The sequence below is a fragment of the Vicugna pacos genome, chromosome 15, assembly GCF_048564905.1.
Source record: "Vicugna pacos chromosome 15, VicPac4, whole genome shotgun sequence".
Taxonomy (NCBI): Eukaryota; Metazoa; Chordata; class Mammalia; order Artiodactyla; family Camelidae; genus Vicugna; species Vicugna pacos.
Window position 1 is genome coordinate 29548863 of NC_133001.1, and position 26661 is coordinate 29575523.

The 26661-nt window shown below is 42.5% G+C and overlaps 1 long non-coding RNA gene across 1 annotated transcript; it reads left to right on the forward strand.

Annotated features, from left to right (window-relative positions):
* The first annotated feature begins 630 nt into the window (after positions 1 to 630).
* Positions 631 to 26280, forward strand: LOC140685883 (uncharacterized). The gene is made up of 3 exons (XR_012059330.1): positions 631 to 803; positions 3755 to 3832; positions 26134 to 26280. It is a non-coding gene; the product is annotated as an uncharacterized lncRNA (long non-coding RNA).
* The last annotated feature ends 381 nt before the right edge of the window (positions 26281 to 26661 follow it).

Consider the following 26661-nt stretch of genomic DNA (forward strand, 5'->3'; position numbering starts at 1 on the left):
AGTACCTGGGGGCAGGGAATACAGTCCAACTCCTTAAAATGGCTCAGTGTACCCATCAGGATCTGGCCTCTACCTGCCCCCACCAACTTTCTTTCTTTTCACTCTTGCCTTTTAACACCAAAAGCCTGTAGCATCCAATTTCATACCCTTCATCATTCCCTGCTCTCTTTTCCTCTCCAGCGTTTAGACATACTGCTGCAGAAAAATGTGTTACAGCTCAGATGTGACAGCAACCTCCTCGATCCCAGCGAGAGACCAAGCAGCACTTGGAGAGTCGGAGAATCCAGGTTTATTATGCCAGCAGGCCTAGATGAGTTAACACTCCAAACTCTGGACCTTGTCTGTAGGTTTACACAGGACTTTATAGGCTACCAGTTTTACACTTTGCAACATCATATGCAAATAAAGCATAACAGAAGTTGACCAACTAGGAACAAGCTTTGTAGAAATAGACCAATCAGGAGTGAGAGAAATAACCAATCAGGAGTGAGCTCCATGCAAATGAAGTACTACAAATGGACCAATCAGAAGTTAGGGAAGTGGACCAATCAGAAGTGAGAGTAATAACCAATCAAGAATGAAGGAAATAACCAACCAGAAGTGAGCTCAGGGAACCAATAGAACTTTAGGGGTAAGTAAGCTGTTTCAGAGGCAAAATGTGAGATAGAGCTACCCCATCAGGGAACTGGATGGTGCTGGCAGGAGAGTAGTGGCCCTGCTTGGAGGTCCTGCCAGTCTTTTTATGGGGCTTCTGCACTCACTTCTTTGGCTGTCTTAACTCCTATTCATCTTTCAAATTTCAGGTAAGACATCACTTCCTCTAGGAAGCCTTCCCTACTCATCTCAGTCTGTGTATCCCCATAGCTCCTTCTGCTTCCCTAATCATAGTGCACTTACTATATGGTCATTTATTACCTGTCTCCCCAGCTGACTGTGAGCTCCAAGGGCACCAGTTCCATGTTGGACTTTGCGCTGTCCCAGCACCGGACACTGCCTGGCACATAGTAGTCACTCAAAGAGCGTTCACTGAATGAATCAACAAGCTGGGCCTGAATGGACAGACGAGTGTACTGGGGACAGACTTCACCTCCTTCACATCAAGGAATTGCCTCGTTCGAGCCCCATGTAGTTTTCCTAACTGCAGACAAGCCCTGCTAAAAAGTCTACTATAGACTGATCACAAAGGACTCTGAGAATGTGCATAATTCCTGCAATGCATTCCCAAGCCCAGATGTACAACTTTTGATGGGAGACAATATGCCAATGTGCCTGAGGGTTTATGTGCCCACCCCAGAAGCTTAGACATCACTGCAGACCACCAACACTGTATTAGCATGAATGGGGCTTCCAGGGTCCTGGGGAAAATTATAAAGGTGATTTTGGAGCCAAGGGTCAGATTCCCATTGTACAGAAATGGGAAGATAAAGACTGTCCTTCAATCCCTGAGACACATGCCTGAGAGAGGCCAAGAATTCCGTCTGATACAGGATAGCAGTGCACGGCAGGCTCTCTGCTTTTGGTAACGTGGGCAGCACAGGCCGTGTTCTGCTTAAGAGCCTCCAGGGAGGCATGGTCCAGGTCTCTGGGGAGAGGAAGAGAGGAACTTGAAAGAAAAGAGCTACTTTTGAAGAGATATAATTACAAGAGGCTGAACCTTGCAAGTTCAGCTGAAAGGCTCACTCAAGGTACACTTCTCTCCATTTGAAGTATGAATTGTGGTGATGGTCGTAACTGGCCATAATTGAGAGCTTATGATGTGCCCACTCCTGCTCCCAGTGCTTTACAAATATTAACCAAATAATCCTCTCCACACCTTGTGACGAGGTAGGTCCTATTCTTACCCCCATTTCATAGATGAGAGCAGACCTGGCAGGTGACTAACCCAGGATCACATAGTAAATAGAGGGGAAAAAAAGGGATTTGACTATAACTCAATAAAAAAATGTTTTTTTTTTTAAAAAGGGGGGGGATTTGAATTCACACACTCTGGCTTCAGAGCCCACAGGCTTAGCTGAGATCCTTGGCAGGATGGAGCGGACTGGCCATCAGTGCAAATGACTGGAATGACCATCCAGTGGCACTAAGACTGGTTCGTGGTACTTGCACTCATTAAGCATTTTCTCTGCTGTATGACCAACACGGAGTCAGGCACTGGGCACATGGGGGTAAGTAGAATCCAGTCTCTGGCCTTGAGAGGCTCTCAGTCTAAGTGTGGACAGTTTTGTGGTAACGGCTGTAAGGGCTGAGAGGTGGAAGTCAAGATGGGGAAGCCCTGCCCCATGCCTGGGGAGGATTTATGAAGTAGGAGGCATTCATCCGGATCTGGAAAGAGAGAGCTATGAATCGGGCTTTATCTCTTTGTGCCCTGATTCTGTTCAGGAAATATCTGAAGGCCAAGGACTGTGTTTTACTCATCTTTGTGTCCCCAAGTGCCGGCACAATGGAATGGCAAAGAGCAGGTGTTGAATAAATGCATATGGAATAGATGAATGAGTAAAGTGAGGAAACGGAATGAGTTGTAAAGAACTCTAAATTTGGGAGCAGAAGCAGGCAAAATAAACTTTTAGGAGATCCAGGTAGAAATAAAAGCCAGAGTGAGTAATGCAGAATAAGAAAAAACCCCTCTACATCCAGCTCTTTATGAGATTGAGCTCTGCTGGAAGTCTCTGCTTGTGGTCCTGGTCCTCTTCTGTCTAGACAGGCTGAGGGCAGAGATGGTCCTGTTGATGCTGCCATTGTGTCTGGAACTTGGGCAGGAAGGAAGCTTCCTAGAGAAAGTTAGCAGTGCCTGCAATCACATAATACATACACATTGTTCCAGAAAGACCTCTAAATACTATAGATCTCATGACGACAACTGGCAGCTTCCTGCAACTCCAGCTTCCAGCCCCCAGAGCGGGACCTATATGACTCTATCACCTGCTCTCGGTCACCTTGGCCTCCTCAGACTATTCTCAAGGTGGATAGGGAGTGATGAAACCCCAGGGTCAAGCTCTCTGCTTTTAATGTCACCTCTGCCACCAATACCACCAAAGGGACCGTGAAAGACCTTAAATAAACAACAACTCATTGAGTATCATGATCTCAAATTTTAAAATCTGAACTAAAAAGAAAAAGAAAGAAAGAAAAAGAAAAACCTAAATATCTAACAAACAAAAGGTTGGTTAAATGAATTATAGTATACCCATGCAATGAGATATTTAGCAGCCATTTAAAACGATGGTGTAGATTTTTATTGACATGAAAAGATATTTAAGACATATTAGTAAGTAAAAAAATAAGTTATAAAACAGCTTGTAGATATATATGTAGATGTAGCTACATATTGGCAGGGGGAAGCCTGGGAAGATATACACCAAATGTTAAATGCTGGTTATTTCCAGGTTGCATCCTCACAGATAATTTTTGTTTTGTTTTCTATTCTTTATTCTTAACTTGCATACAATGAGCAATCAACGAGTAATCATAAAAGGTCTGTCTGAGTGAGACTCTTGGGTGATTTTAAAAGCAGTCAGCCTGACCCTGGGGTTTCATCAACCCCTCCCTCCTTTGAGAACAATCTGAGAGGCCCAAAGGTGATCTGGAATGGGTGCTAAGATCATGTTGGGTCACACGTTGCTGATTGGAAGTTGGAGTGGCAGGAAACTGCCAATTACAGTAAAACCTGCTGTGTTTAGGAGGGTTTTTTTGGATAACAATATACAGTTCTGATTGCAGGCAGTGCTAATTTTCTCCTTTCTGCCCTAATTTCCAGAGTTACTGGCAGCACCATCAGGTGATGGTACCTGGGACTGGGAGAGGAGACCTCTTCCAAGCAGCAGAGATGGTCCAGGTCAGCTCTGATGAGTTTCCCCCACCTGCCAGTTTTGTTTCCTCTCCTTCTTCAGTTTAGTCTCAACTCAATCAGGGGTGAGCCTGGGCTGGGAGCAGATCACTTTACTCACCATTATTTCACTGTCTGCATTTACCTCCTGCCCAAGAGGCCAGCTCACTTTTCCACTGTAAATTATTTATATACAAAAGCTCAGAAAAGATCCTTGATCTTCTCCTCCCAACCCCTCCAGGGTCTTGCCTCCAGTACTTTAATTCTCTCCCTCTGTTGTCTTCCTGGACATCTTCTTTAGCTCTCAGTCTGTCTTTCAACAACATTTAGGGCTGGAGTTTGGGGAAAGCGGGGAACTGAGTCAAGGGTGTCAGTTCCTGAAGGATCAGACCTAGTTAGCAAAATAAAGCCCCTCTCTCTGGCCAGGACTGGAGTGGCTTCCATGGTCATGTCGAGCTGCTCCACCAAAGAAAAGGATGGGGAGCTCTTCCCCACCCAGCCCTTGACTCAGACATACCCATGAGTACCCCATACACAGACTGTCTGTACACAAATATACTGCATTCGGAAATGCCACGGGCAGTCATCCATATGTGCACGCTCCACGGATGCATCCTCAGACATATACAGACACCAGCATGCATTCTCTTAGGCATCCAGACCTGTAAGTCTAGATGCACAGATAACACAGCATTGGAAAGTACCCAACAATGTGCAGACACCCACAGACACAACTGTGCATTCTCACACATGCAGACCTTGATACTTAATCACAGAGACATGAGCGCATATAAACCTGTTACGAAGAAGACAGCTGACAGATCACCTGTCCCTAGACAGAGACCATTACCACCCACCCTTGAAACTGGGATTGCTCTGTCTCGCAGGACATTTGTGTGGGAAGTTGGCATCCCCTTTGACAATGGGCTCAGCCCTCCTCTGTCTCCTGCTCCCCTGCCAGCTTTCTCCTCCCTGTCCCCCTGTTGCCCCATTTTTTTTTTTCATCCAGAGCTGTGCCCAACCAAAGGGAATGCTAATCACCATGACAGAACTGTTTCCACCTGTTTACATCTCTGATCACCTCCCCCTAATGCCATTTTAGACTGCCTAGCAGCGGGGAGGAGGCCTGCTGTGCGGCCACTGTGAGAGGGGGAAGGAATGAGCGAGAGGAGTTGGAGTGTGAAAAGGACCCTCACTAAGTGACTCCCCGTTCCAACAGCCACACACAAGATGCACATAATTGCTTTTAGCACAGTGGGATGGATAGAGATACAAAAGGTCAAATCAAGGATTTGTACCATAATATCTTTGCTAAGCAGCGGCATCAGACGTCGGAAAAGCATATTCATGAATTGAGTTGCCAGAGTGTGGGGCAGGTTTTTTCAGAGGCGGCTGTGTGTTCCCTCTTTGAGGTGTGCCTGCCGTGGTGATTGGATTCACACGGAGCAAGTGACTTCTCAATGCTCAACAAAGCTCTGCCTGTGAATTGGACTAAATAGACTACTTGGCAGGCAGCTGAGATAACTATGCTAAGTGAATTTCATAGTTGCTCCCACTTCCCTTCTGCCCAAGCCTGCTGGAAAATGCAGGATAAAGGCCAAACCCCTGAGCATGGCATTCAAGGCCCTCCACCAGCTGACCCAAATTAATCCTTCCAGGCACTCCCCAACATGAATGTTGGATGTCCACCCCACTGGGCCCTTCTCCAATCTCTGAATGCATCAGGAGACTGGCTGCTTTAATGCCCTTGCCCGTGGCATTCCCCAGAATGCACTGTCCTTCCTCACTCACTCCATCCCTACTTCAGGCTTGACTCAAGTCCTAATTTCACCAACCCTTTCCTCATCCCCCTACCTAGAAGAGACCAAGCCCTTTTTGGAAGTAGGAGGACGGCAGGATAATAGAGAAAGATCCTGGTATCAGATAAAACGACAACAAGGTCACTGGGGTTGGTGTGTTGAGAACAGTCTATGGGGTGGGGGAGGGGAGCAGAAGCAGAATGCAGCTCAGACGCTATTGCAATCACCTAGCGGAGGGAGGCGGAGGATTTGAACCAGGGGGACAGCAGTGAAGGGGGTGAGCAAAGGTTATATTCCGTTCTATGTTGAAGGTAGATTTGAAAGGAATTGCCCAAGGACTGATTGTGGGGTATAAAAAAAGAATGTGTACCTAGCATGCACAAGGTCTTGGGTTCAATCCCCAGTACCTCCATCAAAGATAAATAAATTTAAAAAACCTAATTACCCCTCCCCCAAATAAAAAAAATTAAAAATTAAAAAAACATTAAAGATGATTACAAGATTTTTGATCTAAGCGTTCACTGACAGGCAGAAAGAACAAATTTGGATGGTAGATCTTAAGATCTAATTCTGGACATACTGGAGGTGCCTATTAGGTCTCCAAGTAGAGAAGTCAAGACTGAGGTGAAAACCAGGAGAGGGCAATATCTTGGAAGGAAGTATTTTAAGGAGAAAGGCATGATCAGCTATGTCAAAAACAGCCATAAGGAGGGAGGGTGTAGCTCAGTGGTCGAGTGTGCACTTAGCATGAATGAGGTCCTGGGTTCAATCCCCAGTAACTCCACTAAAAATAAATAAACCTAATTACCTCCCCTCGCCCACAAAAAACTAATTTAAAAATTCAGAAAAACAAACAACAACAACAAAAAACAACCCTTAAAAAAACCAGCTAATAGGCCTAGTGAGATGCCAACCAAGAACTGACCATTGTGCTTACAAAATAGTGGAGGCAAAAGCTGGGACTGGAGTGGTTTCCGGAGCGAATAGTGAACTTTTGACAAGTTTTGCAAAAAAGGGAAGCAGATCAATGAAGTGGAGTAGTGGGATCAAAAAAGGATTTTTTATAGGAAAAAAAACTGTTTTCAAAACACATTTGCCCTCACCCTCTGCTGCCTCCTATTTCTCTTGCCCAGAAATGGACAATGTTACAGAATTTACCAAACTCAAGTCCACTGTTTGGCTCTCCGTGATTCCAGGAATCCCCATCCGAAGTTTCGCTGAAACCAGAATGATTCTTTCCTATTTAAACCCAGTCCTGTGGTTCTGGCCCCATCAACATTTCTCCTTCCCAACATCATGGCCAATTTATCATTCTTTTTTCCAAATTTCTCTTCTAAAACCAAGAAGGAAAGGAGATTTATTTTTCAGAGGAGTCATATATTCTCCAGTAAGTAGTGTTGGCAAATCAGAGTTTCTCCTAGCAACTTAAAAACATATAACAAATAATTTAAAAATTTAATATTCTCCATGAGGGGGAAAAAAATCTCTGGCATATCAACTGTAGAGATATTAAGTGCATTTTCAGCTTTCAGAAAACACGCTGCGTGTCATAATTTCATTAGCCTATTGTGTGGAGCAAGCCATCGTGAGGGGGTCTGTCATGTCTCCATTATTCCCAACCCCCACTGGAGTTTAATCACATTCAAGGCTATTTGCAACTATGGTTTCCCATTTCAAATCACATTAGGCTAAAATTAAGCCTATAACTTATACTTTGGGATGTAAATATACAACATTTTCCATCAGCGTATTCCACTGTTTAAGTTGCTTCTGTGTGATGTCAAGGAAAAATAGAAGAAAGACATCCAACTTAGTGTGAAAATTTGAGAACCATTTACTGTAATTTTCCTGAAGGTCATCTCTGGGAGGGAAATAACCGGGAGGGCTACTCATCTTTCACTGGCTGTGTGGCTGGAATCCTGTCAATCTCATACCAATGTTTGTGAAAAGGTCAGTTGCCCCTCTCAACGCGATGGGTCTTTTTAAAATGGCAATTTGGAGGTGGCTCCTGGGTTCCCCGTGGTCCCTGACTTCACAGAGAGCTGCCAGTTAGAGTTGCATAGGCTGTGACTCATGTTGTCTGGAGTTGTGCAGTGCACAACAGATACAACTACATGCTGTAGCACTGCTCCAGAGAGCTCACGTGGGTTGAAAAAGAGAAACAGGGAGCAAATACCTTGAGTTTCTTCTCCAGCAGTGGCCCTGCCTTTACTGGCACTGCATCCCTCTCTGCTCCATTCCAGTGGAGAGGACTACGAGCACTAAATGTGCCACCGTCATCACACTGTTCAAAAATATCCCACGTGTGATAGCGAATGTGGGCTGGCAACCATCATGCACAAAGGAAACCACAACACAACTGTGGGCTCGCTCCACTCCTATGCGCTCAGAAAAATTGTTCCCAGGTCCCCACACAGGAAGCAGCAGAACCTTGTGATAGCCAGAGAACCCATGTCCTGCACACCCCCAGCTGAGGCTGAACCTCCATCTCCTACTGCTCAAGAAACATAACACCCAGGCATTCAGGAGCCCCTTCTCGCTCCTCTCCTCTCCTCCTCCATACGTCTCCTTGGAGTTTTCCTATACTTCCGCCTTCTCTGCAGGATATGGCTCCATCATGGACCACATTCAGCTTTTTGAGGGGATTTGGGGTCTCTCAGAGGGAAACAGTTACAAGGTAATAGCCTTTTTCTTGTTGATATCAATTATATCTTACCAAAGACCCCGTTATGAACTAAATGTGTGTGTGTGTCTCTCCTGAATTCGTATGCTGAAACCCTAATCTCCAATATGATGGTATTTGGAAGCAGGACCTTTGGGAGGCAATTTGGGTTAGATTAGGTCATGAGGGTGGGCTCATGATGGGATTAATGCCCTTATAAAAAACCAAAGAGACACAAGATCCATCTCTCTCTGTACCACACAGGGAGAAGGCAGCCGTCCATAAACCAGGAAGTAGGCTCTTACGAGAACCCAAGCATGCTGGAGCCCTGACCTTAGATTTCTGGCCTCCAGACTTGTGAGAAATAAATGTTTGTTGTTTAAGCCACCAGCTTTTGGCATATTTTGTTATAGGAGCCGACACGGATGAAGATAACCTTTTCCCAAGAGGACTGAAGAGAAAGAAATTCCATTCTAATCTGGAAAGTTCTTCCTTCTTTTGACCTAAATCTGACTTCTGGCAGGTTTAGGTCCTAATTTTGCCCTAAGGAACAATACGTAAGTGACCCCTGCCTTTCTTACCTTCAGCCCTCACCTGCTGGAGCTCACTGTCATGGTTCCCTTTAGTATTTTCTTCTGCACATTGAATTTCCCTAGTTCCTCCTCTGTATAGCCTGGTTCTCAGAGATGCTTCCCCACCATAGTCAGCCTGTCCCCCATCTCCCACGTTGATGTGTTTTACAGAACCCAGGGCCCAGAAGTAACCACTCACCCAGATGTGGTTACAACAGATGGAGCAGATTCCTTCTATTCTCACGTGCACCTATTTTCATGTCAGAATTTTATTTGACATAAAGAAGTTAGGGGGATAATATAGTGCTTCAAAGCCTGGTTTTTTAAAAACAGACTGGACTGGTACAAATGTAGGAAAAAAGACTGGAACTGAGCTATGGCTCTGCGGGACGTGTTTTATTAACGACCCACGCGGTAATATCTAGTAGAAGATTTGATCGGCCCTATGTGACTGCTGGCAGATTCTCCATTTTGGGTCTCAACAACCTTACCAGGAAAATGGGAGTGTTAATTTGATGATATCTAAGCTTATTTGCTTATGATTTCTTCTTCTTTCTTAGTGGCCCTGTGTTACTCAATACTGAGTGCAACTGCCGAGCTCTGTGACCTACAGATGCGTGGTTGGAACTGCAAGTCCACATTCTCCTCCAGCTCTACCTGGAGTGAGGAATTTGGTGAGGTGGCGGGGTGGGAAGAGGGAGGAGGGAGGCTAATCCATGGAGCCCAGGACCAAGAGACCCAGGGCAGCTAAGAGAGGCAGGACCAACGTCCCACATCTGAGCCAGGCTACACTGGAAATTAGGAGCAGAGGACAAAGGTCTTTTCCCCACTTCCCTTCTTACCTGTCTGTGCCAAGGCAGGGGACGCTCTTTATGGATGATGGTCTCCCTCTTCTATGTGCTGTTGGGGTGTCTCTCTCTTCTCCCCAGTGATATCTACTCACAGTGGCATTTATGAGAGGAGAGAGAGGGTCTCTAGCTGGGTAAGGAAGAGAGCCCTGACCATGCCCCAGAGGCGTCCTAGTGGCCATGTGCCCAGGAGAGCTGAGTCTGTTTTAACTCTGTCCATCCATCCTGGCCCGTCCACCCCAGTGGGACCCAGAATTTCCACTTTCTTGAGAGTAAAATTACCCTCAGTCCTTTCTTACAGGACCAAACCCTACCACTTACAGAGGACTCCAGGAGACAGCACCGCCTTGCTTTTCACAGCTGCTCCGCAGTGATCTCTGACCCTGGGCTGTTCTCTGTTCACTGAGCTGATTCTTGCTTCAGTCTCCACATCTCTCTGACTCAGCCTCCGCCAGCCCTGGGCTCTCCCTCCTGCCTCCCATGTCCTCAATCCCTGAGTTGTGGAGCCTTTATGAAATCTTCTCTGATCTAATCTAATCTCCAACAAGCAGCCTCCTTTGCTGCTTTTTCTCTCTGACAAACCCGATTTATTTTGATATGTCGACCTTTGGGCCGCTCAGACCGGGCCAGGCTGACCTTTTAGGGGAGCTCGGCTTTTGGGATGCTCAGGAACCCCCTCTCCTGAGGACTGTGTCAGCCTATTCTGCATCCCATTTGAGCCCATTCTTTTCTAAAAAGGACCTGGGAGGGCAGCCCGTGCTGTGACTAAAGCTGTGAACAGCTCTCCTTTCTTAGGATGTCTTTCACCCCTCCTGTCTGTCAGGTAAGAGCCAGGGGCCAGAGGCGGGTGACAACCTCAACCATCTGATGTTATCTGACTGATGTTTGATAGTCATTTAGACAATAGACAAGCTGACAGAAGGGGTAAGACATGATGTATCATATCATGTTTGCTACACTGTAACCAAAATATATCATCATATCATATCATATCATTTTGTATTAGTTTGCTAGAGCTGCCATAACAAAATACTTCGGCCTGAATGGCTTACAAAACAGACATTTATTTGCTCACAGTTCTGGAGACAGGAAGTCCAAGATCAAGGTGTCAGCCTGTTAGGTTTCAGGTTTCCTCTGAGACCTCTCTCCTCAGTTTGCACACAGCCCTTTTGCTGCCTTTTCACATGGCCTTTACTCTGTGCACGCACCTCTGGTGACCCTCTGTGTGTCCAAATCTCCTGCTCTTATAAGGACACCAGTCAGGGAGGGGCCACCTGAACAGTTTCATTTCACTGTCATCACCTCTTTAAAGACCCAATTTCCAATTACACCTACATTCTGAGGTTCTGGGGGTTATGCCTTTAATGTATGAATTCTAGGGGACACAGTTCAGCTGATAACAATATTGTCCCCTAATTCCATCATCGGCGTGCACTGAGGTCACAGCAAAGACAGCTGTCTCAGATTTCGGCTAGATGTAGGAACGGTTCAGGCACATCCCAAGTTCAGATCCTCAGGTGGAATCTCACTGAGGGGTGAGGAGGAAGGAGAAAAGATGAAGGCAGGCAATCTAGAAATTGGAACATGCTTCCATTCATTTGGGACCCTTTCTAGAATTGGGAGGTTAAACTAAATGATTTTTCAGTTTCAATATTAATTAATTCAATCAGCCATTCACTGAGCAAGCATTCACTGAACCGCCAGACATGAGGAATCCAGAAGTAAATCAGCTGACGTTCTTGCCTCAAAGAGGACCTATAATGATGTCTGAATCCTGGGTTTAGGGTTTAGGTTGGATGGGAGGAGGGCAGGAGCAACGAAAAGGAGTGTTAAGAATGCTATGAGACAGGTGAGGGAGATTAAGAGGTACACACTTCTAGTTGTAAAATAAATATGTAAACAAATGAGACCTAATCAAACTTATAAGATTTTGCACAGCAAAAGAAACCATAAATAAAACAAAAAGACAACCTACAGACTGAGAAAAAATATTTTCAAACGATGTGACCAAAAAGGTCTTAATTTCCAAAATATACAATATACAAGTAGCTCGCACAACTCAATAACAAAAAAATAAACAACCCAATCAAAAAATGGGCAGAAAACCTAAATAGACATTTCTGTAAAGAAGACATACAGATGGCCAACAGGTACATAAAAAAGATGCTCGATATCACTAATTAGTAGAGAAATGCAAATCAAAACTACAAAGAGGCATCACCTCACACTGGTTAGAATGGCCATCATCAAAAAGTCCACAAATAATAAATGCTGGAGAAGATGCAGAGAAAAGGGAATCTCCCTACACTGTTGGTGGGAATGTGAATTGGTGCAGTCACTATGGAGGACAGCATGGAGGTTCCTTAAAAAACTAAACAAACATACCATATGATCCAGCAATCCCATTCCTGGGCATATATCCAGAAAAGAGGAAAAGTCTAATTCTAAAAGATACATGCACCCCAATGATCACAGTGGCACTATTTACAATAGCCAATACATAGAAGCAACCTAAGTGTCCATCAACAGATGACTGGATAAAGAAGATGTGGTATATTTATACAATGGAATACTACTCAGCCACAAAAAAGAATAAAATACTGTATTTGTAGCAACATGGGTAGACCTAGAGAATATCATACTATGTGAGATAAGTAAGACAGAGCTATTATATGATATCACTTTTATGTGGAATCTAAAAAGTAATACAAATGAACTTATTTACAAAACAGAAACAGACTTACAAACATAGAAAACAAATTTATGGTTACCAAAGGGGAGGTGGGGGAGGGATAAATTGGAAGTAGGGTATTAATAGATGCACACTACCATATATAAAATAGATAAGCAACAAGGCTTAACTGGATAGCACAGGGAACTATATTCAATATCTTGTAATATAGTACAATGGAACTAAAAAAAGAATATAGATATATACATATATATATATACATATAATTGAATCACTTTGCTGTACACCTGAAACTAACAGTATTGTAAATCAACTATAAATCAATATAAATAAATAAATAAGCCACAGGAATGTAATGTACAGCATAGAGAACATAGTCAATAATACTGTAGTAACTTTGTATGGTGACAGATGGTAAGGAGACTTATCTATCAAATTCAAAATTCAAAAAAAAGAATACCATGAGGCTTGAATGTTAGTGAAACCACAGACCTCAGCCCAAGGTAAGCACAGGCTTGTGCATTTCCCTCCTGGACATTAGCAGTCCCCTCATTCTGCGCAGAAGCTCTGTTTGATAGAAGCTTGCATAAAGCAGGACCTCTGAGGTTTGGGACATCTGAGAGACCTTGCACTTTGAGTCAGTCTGAGGGAAGCTAGAGACATTTCTAAGTCCCACACCTGGGACAAACAGGTGGGAGGAGGGCATGACTGGCACCACAGTGGTGACACCATGTCCACAAATCATGAAGTTCGGGATCCAGTGGGCTCCAACCTGGATCCCATTGCAACTGCAGGCAGGCAGGTAGTCGTTCCCAAACCAGACACCTCTTCCCCTCACCTCACACCAAGGATTGGTCTCACACCTGGTCACACCCTCCCTGGGGAGCCCACTAGATGCCTTTGGGATCTGCCCCTGAGTGTGTGGCTGCTGGAAGCTGGGCTGCCTGCACTACTTTCATCTAGAAGGTAAGCCTGCCATCTAGTGTCCAGGCATGGGCAGCGCAGGGCAAACATGCTTGCCTCGCACTGTGGGCTGCACTCAGCCTGCAGCATCTCGTTTGGCTGCCTTCCAGGAAGCCAGACTACTCTGCTTTCAGAGTGGATTTGGTTTTTTAGAAAAAGCTAACAAGTCATGCTAAGCCAAATGGTTATTGGTAAGAATACAAAGAATAACATAGATTTTCCTCTGTGGTGTATAACCATCTAAAGGCAGGTAACTATTTTGAGGAATATATATGTTTTTAAAATTAGAATCTTAAAAATCTTGTTTTTTCAAACCCAACTATGTATACCACGGAATCCTACTAAGGTACATTTTTACACAGAATTTAAAATACCTCTCCCCCCAGAAATGAGTGTTTGTGCCACTTTTTCCATGTAGGCTTGTCTTTTTAAAACAATGGTCTGTTTGATTTTTTCAGCTGCTGAGTAGAGAGCTGTCTATACAGCCTGATGGATCCCCAGCTCCCCTCAAGTCCTGGTCCCTCAGAGCTGAGTATTAAACCTAGAACTGGGTCCTGTCCACAGGACTGTTCACCCTGGGGCTTTCTTTGGCAGACTTCGATGGGGGAAAGGGCTAATGGAGGGACACTAAGCAGGAGATTAGCTCTGCTCCTGTTTCTCAAAGAAGGTGTGGAGGCCAGTGCCCAAACCAGGGGAGGCAAAGGGCCCCAAGTGCATCTGAGGACACAGAGGAAGGACCAGAAAGTTAAAGCATCAGAGACTTAGACATTTCGTCCCTGGGGTCAGTGCTTGAAGGGCTGCTGCTTCCTTGAAGAGCAGGAGAGCCAGAGCCCCAGACTGAGCCTGACTAGGGGCGGAGAGGCCAAAGAGAGCCCTTCTCAGATTAGCAAAGCCAGTCCCTGGTGGTCAGGTCTTGAGAGGCCTTGAGCTTCCTGTGTTCTGGGAAAAGCCCCCCTGCAACTCCTAGAGCCCCCTTTTCCTGGAGCACGAGGTGGAGCCATCTCCTAGGATACTCACTGACTTCAACGCAATCTGAGCACAAAGGGTCACTTCAGTTGGGACAAGCCTGGAATTCAGGCCTGACCACCAAGTAGTCAGGAGAGTGAACCGATCTTTTTAAATATGGAACAAGGCCAGGAAAATAGGACCTTCACTTGGCCCTGAGCACCTGGCAATTCCATTATCTCCTTTGATCAGCCATATTCTGGAGCTAGAAGAGTCCCAGCTAATAAATGCAGAGGAATAAAAGAATTTTTTTTAAATCACTAAAACTCCAAACAATACAATGGAACGAGGTAACAATTATCAATGGATGCTAAAATCATCAGGTGAAAGGTTAATGGAACTTTGTGGGCTGACATTACCTAAACCCACTGATCAATTTTGGCATCATTAAAATTGAAACAACAAGGGGGGACGGTGTAGCTCAAGTAGTAGAGTGCCTACTTAGCATACACAAGGTCCTGGGTTCAATCCCCAGTACCCACTCCAAAACTAAACATACAAACTTAGTTACCTCTCCCCTTCCAAAACATAAAGCAAAAAAAGTTAAACAACAGGTACTATATGCCTCAAAGTAACAGTAACACACTGTAAAGTACTGGTGCCTAAAAATATTGATCTTGAATCTAATCGAGGCCCTGGATATAACTACCAGTTTACAGGAAATATGGAGGATAGAGGGACATGTTACCTGATTCCACAAGAAAGCAATCAGACAAATACAGAGCGCATGACATTATACAGAACAAACTACCTAGTTCTTCCCCAAATCAATGGTAAGGGTGGACTGCTTCAGAATAAGAGACTGAAAAGACATGACCATATGCAATTCATGGATTTTGAAAAAAAAACTATAAAAAGATGTCTGAGATAACCAAGGAATTTGAATATGAATTGGGTTTAGATGATACTGAGGAATTGTTAATTTTGTTAGGTAAATAATATTATGAAATGTAAAAAAAATCGTCAATTAGAGATACAAACTTAAATGTTTCTGGTGAAATGACAAGCTATCTAATATTTGTTTTAAAATAGACCTGCAGGAAAAATGGGTGGGGTAAATAAAAAAGATTGTCAAAGTGCTGATAATTATTGCATCTAGGTGCTGGATACATGGAAGTTCTTTTTATTCTAATTTTGAGTATGTTTAGAAATTTCCATAATAAAAAAATATGCATACACACTGTGGTGCCTTCAACCCCCGTGCAGATCTCAGTTCATATCATATTATGTAAAATTCAGCCTCAGTTTGGGGTCCGCAGAGGACATGTAGACTCATATAGAAGAGGCAAGGAATGCCCATGGGAAGTTTGTGAGCTCTTCCTTCAAACATTTTGGACTTAAAAAGACAATTGAAAACAATGAGATACCACTATGTACCTATTAGAATGGCCAAAACTCAGAACACTGACAAAATCAAATGATGGCAAGGATGTGGAGCAACAGGAATGCTCATTCATTGCTGGTGGAAATGCAAAATGGTACAGCCACACTGTATGATACTATAACGGTGGATACAAGCCATTATATATTTGCCCAAACCCATAGAATGTACAACACCAAGAGTGAACCCTACTGTAAACTATGGACTTTGGATGATAATGATGTGTCAGCATAGGTTCATCAATTGTAACAAATGTATACCTCTGGGGTGGGGGGTGGGCAGGGGAATGTTGATAATGGGGGGAGGTTATGCATGTGGTGGGAGAGGGGGTACATGGGAAATACCTGTACCTTCCACTTAGTTTTGCTGAGAACTGAAAATTGCTCTAAAATATAAAGTCTATTTTTAAAAGATCATTGAAACGATCTTTTAAAAACTGTTCTACAGTCTCCAAAGTGGACAGAAGAATTCCATGTGAGAAGAATCTAACAGGCTATTTCTTGGCAGTGCTGGGGACTGCCTACTAACTTAGCCAAAATAACCAGCATCTCCCACAGACAAACGTGCAAAGATGCCCTCAGGGCACATCACAAGCCAGAACACGGAGGAACACATGAACATGTATCCTGACACGCCCACAAGGTACAGACTATGCACATGTATACTGACCCTGGCACAGACACTAGCGCAGCCACCAGGACGTGCACAAATGTCCAAGCACCCACAGGACATGAGAACACACTGCTTTCCAGAAAGTGCAGACATATAAATCCAAATTCAAACAAATGTAGTAGTACTGAATTTTTTTTTAATTTTCAAATTTTTCTAGTAGTACTGAGTATTAATGCATAGCTATATAGAGGGGAAAAGGCTTCAGAAATGAAAACAACTCCCAAACATCCATCCTAGTACTCCTGGAAGATCTCTTTTAATTTGAGGGTAGGTTTAAAATCGTGTTGGTGGTGGGGAACAGCTCAGTTTAGAGCACATGCTTAACAAGCACAAGGTCCTGAGTTCAATTGCTGGTACCTCTGTTAAAAATAAAAAAAAGTCATGTCTCCAAAAAAAAAATGTCAAAAGAAAAAAGATAGCATTTGGCTTTCTTGTGTTTAATTCTTCTCACACCACACATTTCTCTGGGAGACCTCATCTAACCTAAGCCTCATTCAGTGCCGGTGTACTGATCCCTCCCAATTCTCCCTCTCTAGCCCGTGCCTCTCTCCTAAGCCACAAACTTGCATTTCCAACTGCTTATTGAACTTATTTCCTCTTGGTAATTAAGATACAGGCCACTTTTTTAACATTTTTTATTGATTTATAATCATTTTACAATGTTGTGTCAAATTCCAGTGTTCAGCACAATTTCAGGCCACGTTTATTTCTCTCTCATGTAACAATTCAGAGGTCGATGGCCCACGGCAAGCTGGATGGCTCTGTCATCCTCACCATGTGCTTCTCATCTCTGAGCCTGAGGTGGCTGCTTCAGTGTGGTTATCTCTTAGCCAGTGGAAAGGAGAAATGAGTCAAGAGAGTTTATGCACAGTCCTTCTAAGAGCAAGACACACATCACTTCTGTTCACATCCTAATGGCCAGAGTGTGGTCACATGGCCACTTTCTGCAAGGGAAGCTCGGAAGTGGAGTCTTTGGCTGAGCGGCCATGTGCCAGCTGACACTATCCTTACAGAAGAAGAGCAGCACATTATTGGGGGATAATCGGAAGTCAGATGTTTCCCTGGGATACTTCAAACTCAATAAGAATAGAAGTACACTCACCATCTTCTTGGACCCCTGTCCCATATCTATGCCTCCTCCTCCAATCCCCAGATTGACACATGACCTAACGTTTATCCAGCCACCTCGGTTGGTTTGCCAGCTTAAATACAGGATTCCTAGTTAAATTTGAATTTCAGATAAACAAGAAATCTTTTTTTTTGGTATCAGCATGTCCCAAAGAGTGTGTATATTTTTATTTGCTAAATCTAGCAACCCTACACCCAAGCCAGAGGCCTTGAAGCCATCCTGAATTCCTTCCTCTTTTTCCTTCCAAGTACTGCTGATTCTTTTCTATAATATTTCTTAATCTGTCCCCTCCTCTCCATCTCCACCACACCTTCCCTGGTGTGGACCATCACTCCCTCTCTCAAAGACTCCTGTAATTGCTTCCCTCCTGGCCTTCCCAGTCTTGCCCCTTCTAATGCATGCTATGTGCAACAGGTAAACTGGTCTTTCTAAAAGGTAAACCTGACCACATCACTCCCTTGCTTAAAATTCTTCCATTCCACTGCTCCCATGGCTTTCAGGATAAACTCATTAGTCAGGCTGATAAAAGTCCTTGATCCTTTGTCTTTTCTCTCTCTCTCTCTCTAGTCCCATCTCTCTCAGCATCTAATCCATCATTCGATGCTGAGAGATGATCCAGCCACATCAAGCCTGTGGGAGCCCTATAAGAGTACCACTCTGTTCCTTTTGATCATGTATCTCCTCTATACAGCAAGAGCTTCTCATTCCTACCACCATCCCCACACACCCTATTCTCCTTTGCCTGCCTAAACCTCACTCGTTCTGAAAAACCCAGCTTACATGTCACTTTCTCCAAGAAGCCTTCCTAACATTATTTTTAAGCACATAGTTTTGCCCCCATAGCCCTTGACACACTGTTCTGTGATAGCTGACTGACTCGTATGTTTCCTCAACTACATTTTAAGTTCCTGCAGGGCATGAACTATGTCTTATTTATTTTGATACATTCAGAAACAGATACAGTAATCAGCATGAGTAAACAATAAATAGTTATTGGATGAACGATGGTTCTTTGGCTGAAAATGTTCCTGCTCCCATCCCTGGCAAGTCCAGCAGGTCTCCATTGGACACCGCTCCATTTCCAGATGTGAATCTTTCGGCCTAAGCCTGTTGTGTCTTTATCCTCACTGAAACTCTGGGCTTTGATCTCCATGGCTCATCCCATGATGAAAAAGCTTCCTGTCCACTCCATTACGCTCCTACCTAACGGATGTTGGACTAAAGAAATGACACCTTACCCAGTGAGGCCCTAGCCAGTTCCCCTCCCAAGCTGAGTTTCAGATCATGATTCCAGCTGACATGGGGCAGCTGTTAGATGAGAGTTTTCCTCCTGCCCTCCCAACCCCCACGATTTGCCCCTAGCCCTCCCTTACCCTGGGGGAAATCACTCCTCTTTTTTTTTTTTCCCGTTTTGTTTTCGGCCACATCAGTGTTTAGCAGGAGCAGGCAGCCATGCCTTGTTTGAGCTGTGATCTAACACCAGCTGACAGGTGGGTTTCGGGGGTGTCTCTGGGGCCGTGGCCTGTTTAGTGGATTTACCACTCTAAACTCAATTACAGGAGACTTTCACGCTTCACAGGCAATTCCAGTCCCTTTTTGATAAAAACTCTGGTGAGTAAATAAGTCATGATGATGATAGGGGCCTGCCATTTAATATTCATTGAAGTACACATGTTTGGAAATTGGAAGCAGAGTTTAATCCATTTTCATATTTATATCAACATGCAGCTTTAAAAAGAATCCCTCCTTTTCTCCAGCAATCTTGTCAATTTCTCATTTAAAATGATAAAGCTAAACTGGACATAATTTTTTTAATTTATAAATATCTGAAGTTATAATTATTAAAGTGTGAGCTTCAGATCTGTTCACTTTCAACTCAGAACTAATTTCTGCTTTTCATTTGAACTCCTGGGAGAGGTAGGTAACAGACAAATCAAATTCATTGCCCTTTCTGGCAGCTCGATTTTGGGGTTTAACTTTGCTACAGGAGCTCTGTGACTGTGGCCAACCCAAGTAATGTGAAAGCACCGGCTTTTAAGTAAAGGTAAGATTCACAAAATGTCAGTGTTCGTGTTCACGAATAAAAGTCACAGGACCGTTCATTGAGGGAGACTTGAAACCTGGGGAGAAAGAGTTAATGCAGTGCAGGGTGTGGGGCACAGTGGTATTGCCCCCTCACTCCTGCTTCTTTTTTTTTTTTAATGTGGATGAATGTTTAAGTATGGCGCTATGGTTGAAGGCATCTCTTTTAATAATGCAACACACAGCTTCCTGAGGGGACAGCAGTTGATTTGGAAACTGAATATGGTGCACTCTAAATTCTCCTCCCTGAGGAAGGCTGACTAACTGATAAGTGCCATGAGCTAGCATGGGGACTCATTCTGTCAAATCAACTTGCTGGAAAGGCCCCATGCGGAATCTTCTCCAGTCTCCAGGAGCTAATGTGAGCAGACACTTGTGACATTAGACAGTGCAGCAGGCCTGGCATCAAGGAAAAGTTTGCCATCCGCCGACAAGGTGGTCTTTAGATGACAAGGATAAAGAAATCAGTGCAAATTTGTTAATGTAACAACTTGGAAAAGTATGCTTAAAAAAAAAAAAGTCACCCTATGGGGAGCGAGGATCAAAAGACAAAGAAGGCAAGAAACAGTACTTGGAAGCTTTCTTTGGGCTTTTTTGCACCTTTGGGGCACTACCTCTGTCCCAGTCCTTACAGGCTGGGGTACCTTTAGTTAAGTGAGTGAGTCCCAAACTTTGTCATTCTATAAGCCACTGCTCCACTAACCAAAATCAAATAAAGTAAAAGAAAATAAGGAAAGGGAAAGCAGAGAAGAAAAAGGAGAATTCTTGTGCCCTCGCCTTCCTAGAGTAAATAACAGCTTTCCTATTTGAGATGGGTGATCACATGACTATCTCTAAGTGAGAATTCTTATCTGTAGGATTTTGGTGTATTAGTCCTGGAAGAAAACTGAAGTGACTATTCAAGGGAAGAGACAGGGTGATAAGAGGATGTTACCTGTGTGTCTGACACAAAATATAAGTAGATGCCTAAAACTGTGTCAAGTATTTTAAGAATTAAACAGCATTTTAGGGAAAAAATGAAGTAATTGATATCAGACAAATGTGATTGTGTTATCTGATTCAGAGAGGTGGTTTTTCCATCTTGGGTGGGTCAGTTTAATTAAAATGGCAATATGATATAGCCTACTTATCCCATTTTTAAATTAGAAAAAAAATGACATGCTTTTGAGTATGCTGTGCTACATCAGCTCTCCCATGGCAGCTGTGAGGGCACAGGTTCCAGAGAAAGACACCCTGAGTTCAGATCCTGGCTCTGACACTTAATAGTTTGTGATCTTTGGCAATCAGGTAAGAAAAAGAAATAACAGGGATCCAAATTGGAAGAGAAGAGGTAAAATTGTCACTCTATGTGAATGACATGACACTATATAGAGAAAACCCTAAAAGCTCCACACAAGAACTACTAGAGCTGATAAAAGAATTCAGCAAGGTAGCAGGATACAAGATTCACATACAGAAATTAGTTGCATATCTTTACAGTAACAATGAATTAGCAGGAAAAGAAAGTAAACAACAAAGGAGGTGAAAGACTTATACATGGAGAACTACAAAACATTGATTAAGGAAATTAAAGATGACTTAAAGAAATGGAAAGATATCTCCTGCTTTTGGATTGAAAGAATCAACATTGTTAAAATAGCCATACTGCCCAAGGCAATCTACAGATTTAATGCGATCCCTATCAAATTACCCAGGACATTTTTCACAGAACTAGAACAAACAATCCTAAAATTTATGTGGAATCACAAAAGACCCAGAATTCCCAAAGCAATATTGAAGAAAAAGAATGAAGCTGGAGGAATAACCCTCCCAGACTTCAGGTAATACTACAGAGCTACAGTAATCAAAATAGCATGATATTGGCATAAAAACAGACATATGGATCAACAGAACAGAATGGGGAGCCCAGAAATAAACTCACAGACCTATGGTCAATTAATCTTTGACAAATGAGGCAAGAATATACAATGGAGAAAAGACAGTCTCTTCAGCAAGTGGTGTTGGGAAAACTGGCCAGCTGCATGTAAACCAATGAAGATAGAACACTTCCTCACTCCATATACAAAAATAAATTCAAAATGTCTTAAAGACTTAAATATAAGACAAGACACGATAAATCTTCTAAAAGAAAAACATAGGCAAAACATTCTCTGACATAAATCTTAGCAATGTTCTCCTAGGGCAGTCTACCCAGGCAAAAGAAATAAAAACAAAAATGAACAAATGAGACCTAATTAAACTTACAAGCTTTTGCACAGTAAAGGAAACCATAAGCAAAACAAAACAGCAACCTACAGAATGGGAGAAAATATTTGCAAATGATGCGACCGACAAAGGCTTAATTTCCAGAATATATAAATAGCTCATACAACTTAATAACAAACAAACAACTCAATCCAAAAATGGGCAGAAGACCTAAATAAGCAATTCTCCAATGAAGACGTACAAATGGCAAATAAGCATATGAAAAAATGCTTAATATCACTAATTATCAGAGAAATGCAAATCGAAACTACAATGAGGTATCACCCCTCACACCAATCAGGCTGGCCATCATTCAAAAGTCCATGAAAGATAAATGCTGGAGAGGGTGTGGAGAAAAGAGAACTCTCCTACACTGCTGGTGGGAATGTAGTTTGGTGCAGTCATTATGGAAAACGGTATGGAGAGTCTTTTTAAAAAAAAAACTAAAAATAGACTTACCATATGATCCAGCAATCCATTCCTGGGCATATATCTGGAGGGAACTCTAATTTAAAAAGATACATGCACCCCAATGTTCATAGCAGCACTATATACAATAGCAAAGACATGGAAGCAACCTAAATGTCCATCAACAGATGACTGGATAAAGAAGCTGTGGTATATTTATACAATGGATTACTACTCAGCCATAAAAAAGAATAAAATAATGCCATTTGCAGCAACATGGATGGACCTAGAGATCATCATTCTAAGTGAAGTAAGCCAGAAAGAGAAAGAAAAATACCACATGATACCACTCATACGTGGAATCTAAACAAAAAGAAAAAAGTAAAAAAAGGGACACTATGAACTCATCTACAAAACAAAAACAGACTCACAGACATAGTAAACAATTTTATAGTTACTGGGGAAAGGGGGTGGGAAGGGATAAATTTGGGAGTTTGAGATTTGCCAATGTTAGCCATTATATATAAAAATAGATTTAAAAAATAGTTTCTTCTGTATAGCACAGGGAACTATATTCAATATCTTATAATAGCCTTTACTGAAAAAGAATATGAAAATGAATATATGTATTTATATGCATGATTGGCACACTGTGCTGTACATGAGAAACTGACACATTGTAACTGACTGTACTTCAATTTTAAAAAATTTAAAAAATAGTTTGTAATTTTTGGAAAATCATTTGAGAGCAACATTTGCCTTATAAGGTTATTCTAAAGACACCTGCCTCATAAGAACATTATAATATGAGTTAATATATATGAAGTTCTGAGATCAGAGTCTGGGAGATTTAAAAGTGTTCTATAAACTTGGCAATGATTATTATTTAAATGAACCTAAATGGGTTCCCACAGGTTCCTAATGATTGCAACTAAGAAGGGTTCTGTGTCAAATAAGCTTATGAATCAGGTTTAACACAATTAAACAATATTTTTAAACCACAGTATTTCTCAGAGCCTTCAATATGCTGTCATGTATTATGAGGATCCAAGGAAGAATGCACTTCCTAACTTTGTTTTTCACAGTCAGTGCTGTTCCCCAAGTGAAGGAATTATCAGCAGTCCCAACCTCTGGTTCAGAAGGAGATTGTGGAGTCATGGTGTCCAAATCACTGGGATGGTAATTTAAAGCATACCAATTATTTACCAGACAGATCTCACACATCTCACTTAAAACACTACCTTTTTGAAACAGCAGTTTTGTAAAGTGGGATTGGCAGGAGGCAGAATTGTATATGATTAAAACAGACACTGGAGTTGAACAGAACTGGGTTTAAATCTGTCAAACAAGTTATTTAGTATCTCTAAGCCTCAGTGTCCTCAGCTATAAAGTGGGGGCAACAGTGATGTATAGCTCCTAGGCTTGTTATATGAATTTAATGAGGTAAGGCCTGGCTCTGTTTGCTACTATTGATGCATATATCCTAAGAGAGGGGTTAATATTTGTCAGCAAACAATAAATTAGTTATTCTGTTCTCAGCCACTCTACTCATTCAGAGCCCCCGGTGCCTCTAAGGTTGCAGTAGGAGAAGAACTGAAACGAGGCCCAGCACCTGCGGGTTTTAGAGCACCCTTTGTGCTTGATTGGTTAGTTGATGGATGTATGACATGTTTACTGAGATCACCACATCTCCCTGTGCCCAGTTTTCTCTTCTGTGAAAAAGAACAAGAGAAGCACATCTTTCCTACTCATTTCGGGGTTATCGTGAGGATCAGATCCCTGATTCTCATGTACGTATGATTTTCTTAAAGTATAAAGACCTACGGCTTTTTCAAAAATAATTTATCAAATGCTTACTATGGTTTTACATGCAATGCCTCATTTTAATCTTTACTATTTGGTGGATATTATTATACCTATTTTAGAGATGAGGAAACTGAGGCTCAGGGAGGCCAGGTATTCTCATTTCCCCCAAGGTCTCATAGCTAATAAGCAATAGAGCCAAGAATCAACTCCATATCTGACTCCAAAGGTCTTAGAACCAGTGTGCTTTAAAAAATAATACCATTAAAATACATTTTAAGTTTGAGATCAGTACTGGCCACATATAATTCATCTCTCTACCAGGTTCTACAGACATCATTTTGATTTTGTAAAATCTGTAACTTGGACAGCAGCCACCAGTTAAATGAATGAAGATGAAGCATTGGGTAGAAAATAGAATGATCAACATGGGATCCACTCTCTTAATTGGATGATTATTTATGGACACTGGCTAGTTGATTAACTTCCCCTGTGAGCTATGCATATTTGCTTTAATTATTACTACAATTAGCATATGTTTGAGGACACCAGTTGGAGAAAGTCCAGTCACCTGTGCTAACTGATCCGCACCTCCTGATAGCTCCTGGATGGCAAACTGATGTGCACAGCAAGCAGCTTCACGGACTGAAGTAAAGCAGGGTCTGTCAGAGAGGGAAAATCCATATTAATGATATGCTATAAAACACTTTTTGTTAGTTACATATATTCCTTTACTTTCATTTCCCAAGAATAGCTCAGCTGTCAAAGCATTTCCAAGATTTCCATAGATTCGGCAAATACTGTGCGATCGAATTATTGCTCTGAGAGAAGCTACAATTAAAACACATTAATCATTGTAACAAAGGATCCTTATTGAGGCTGACAAAGATGGTGAAATCTGATGCATAATTAGTCTGGTTAATCTTTTAAAAGTGAATTAAACTGCTAACAAGTTAAATCACTGTGATTTTCAAAATAAGCCTCCAGGGTGAGCAGAGAATGGGAATATTATCATTTTTAAAAGATATTTTCTTCCTCTTTCTCATCTCTGGGCTTGCACTGGAGACCTTGGGTTAGAAAGTGGGACCCATAAGAGCAGCTAGGGAGAATGAGGCTGGTCAAGCTTTTCTCCCCAATGATTTCTCAATATAGAGGGTCATACAGTGGATGGAAAGGGAACCAGACATGACCTTTAAATCTGATTCAGAACTAACATGGCACCTGCTTACCAGACATTCTCAATGACCTCAAGTGGATCTATCATGCTGTTCTGATTTCTTCCCCGCTGTAAGCCAACCAATCATGACAACGATGTCACTCTTGTACAACTTCCCCCTTTTGCCCTTCTCTCTAGTCAGATGGCTTATTCTTCTGGATGACACCTCTTTTCTTTGCATTACAATTGCAGTGAAAGACGTGCCACATGCAGGGGAGGGGAGGGTATAGCTCAGTGGTAGAGTGCATATCTAGCATGCATAAGGTCTTGGGTTCAATCCCCAGTGCCTCCAATAAAAATAAACAAATGAATTTTACCTAATTACCTCCTCACCAACAAAAATAAATGAAAAGATAAAAACTTTTAAAAAACATATACAACAAAGATTTGCCATACTCAGAAATAACTGAGATGGGCAAATATCAACTAATAAATCATGGGAAAGGGACAGAAGGGACAGAATAATCATTTGGGCTAAAGTCTTCACTTTGGATGAGCCTCCACAACTTTTGGGAGTTTTAGTGGATGCTGTGATGCGTGATCCAGACCCCCTTCAAGTAGGAAAAACTTATTTCCACAGCTGCTATGAGGCTTGCTAAAATTTTAGCCTTGAGTGAAGAAAACTGCCCCTCCAAGGTCATGCTTCCTTCCAGGGGCAACTGGCATCCATTTATTGACCAATGTGGGGATACAAAGACTGGCCCAACTTGGAACAACTCCAGGGGGTCATCCTGATGCCAGAGTTCCCTGTGTGGTTGGCTAAATTTTTTGTTGGGAGAGCATCACAGCTTGATTTCTCCCTCACCAAATCCTAATTTCTTCTTCCTCCTACAGGTATTAATCAGAAGAAGACTCCCTAATAAATAAGCTGACTGCTAAACTGCATCTCAGAATCTGCTTCCTGGAGGCCCCAACCTACAGCAGAAGAGGTCTCGCTTGTGAGTGGAGGTCTCTGATGACCAGTGATCCAATAAAAGCAGGTGGTAAAAATGAATCAGCCAAGCTCCCAACTCAGCAGCCTCCTGGCTCTACATCCACTCCCATAACAAGTGTATTCCTGCAAACAGAGGCCAAAGGAGATATCCAGGATCATTCAAAGTGGGGGCAATTATTGCTAACACAGATGAAAGGCTTTAAAAAGTAGGTGGGTCTTAAGCAAATTGTTTTAGGCTAGCTACTTAACTTTCCTGAAGTGTTTTTCATCTGCACAGTGAGCAGGTACCCTTAGCCTCACGAGCTTGCTGGTTAAGTGAGATGATATACATCTGTTAGTTGCCTGACCTCTGAATCCCACCAAAGGTTTATTCCTCCTTTACATCCTCCATCCTCTTCACCCTTTTTTCAGATTCCAGGAAAATCACT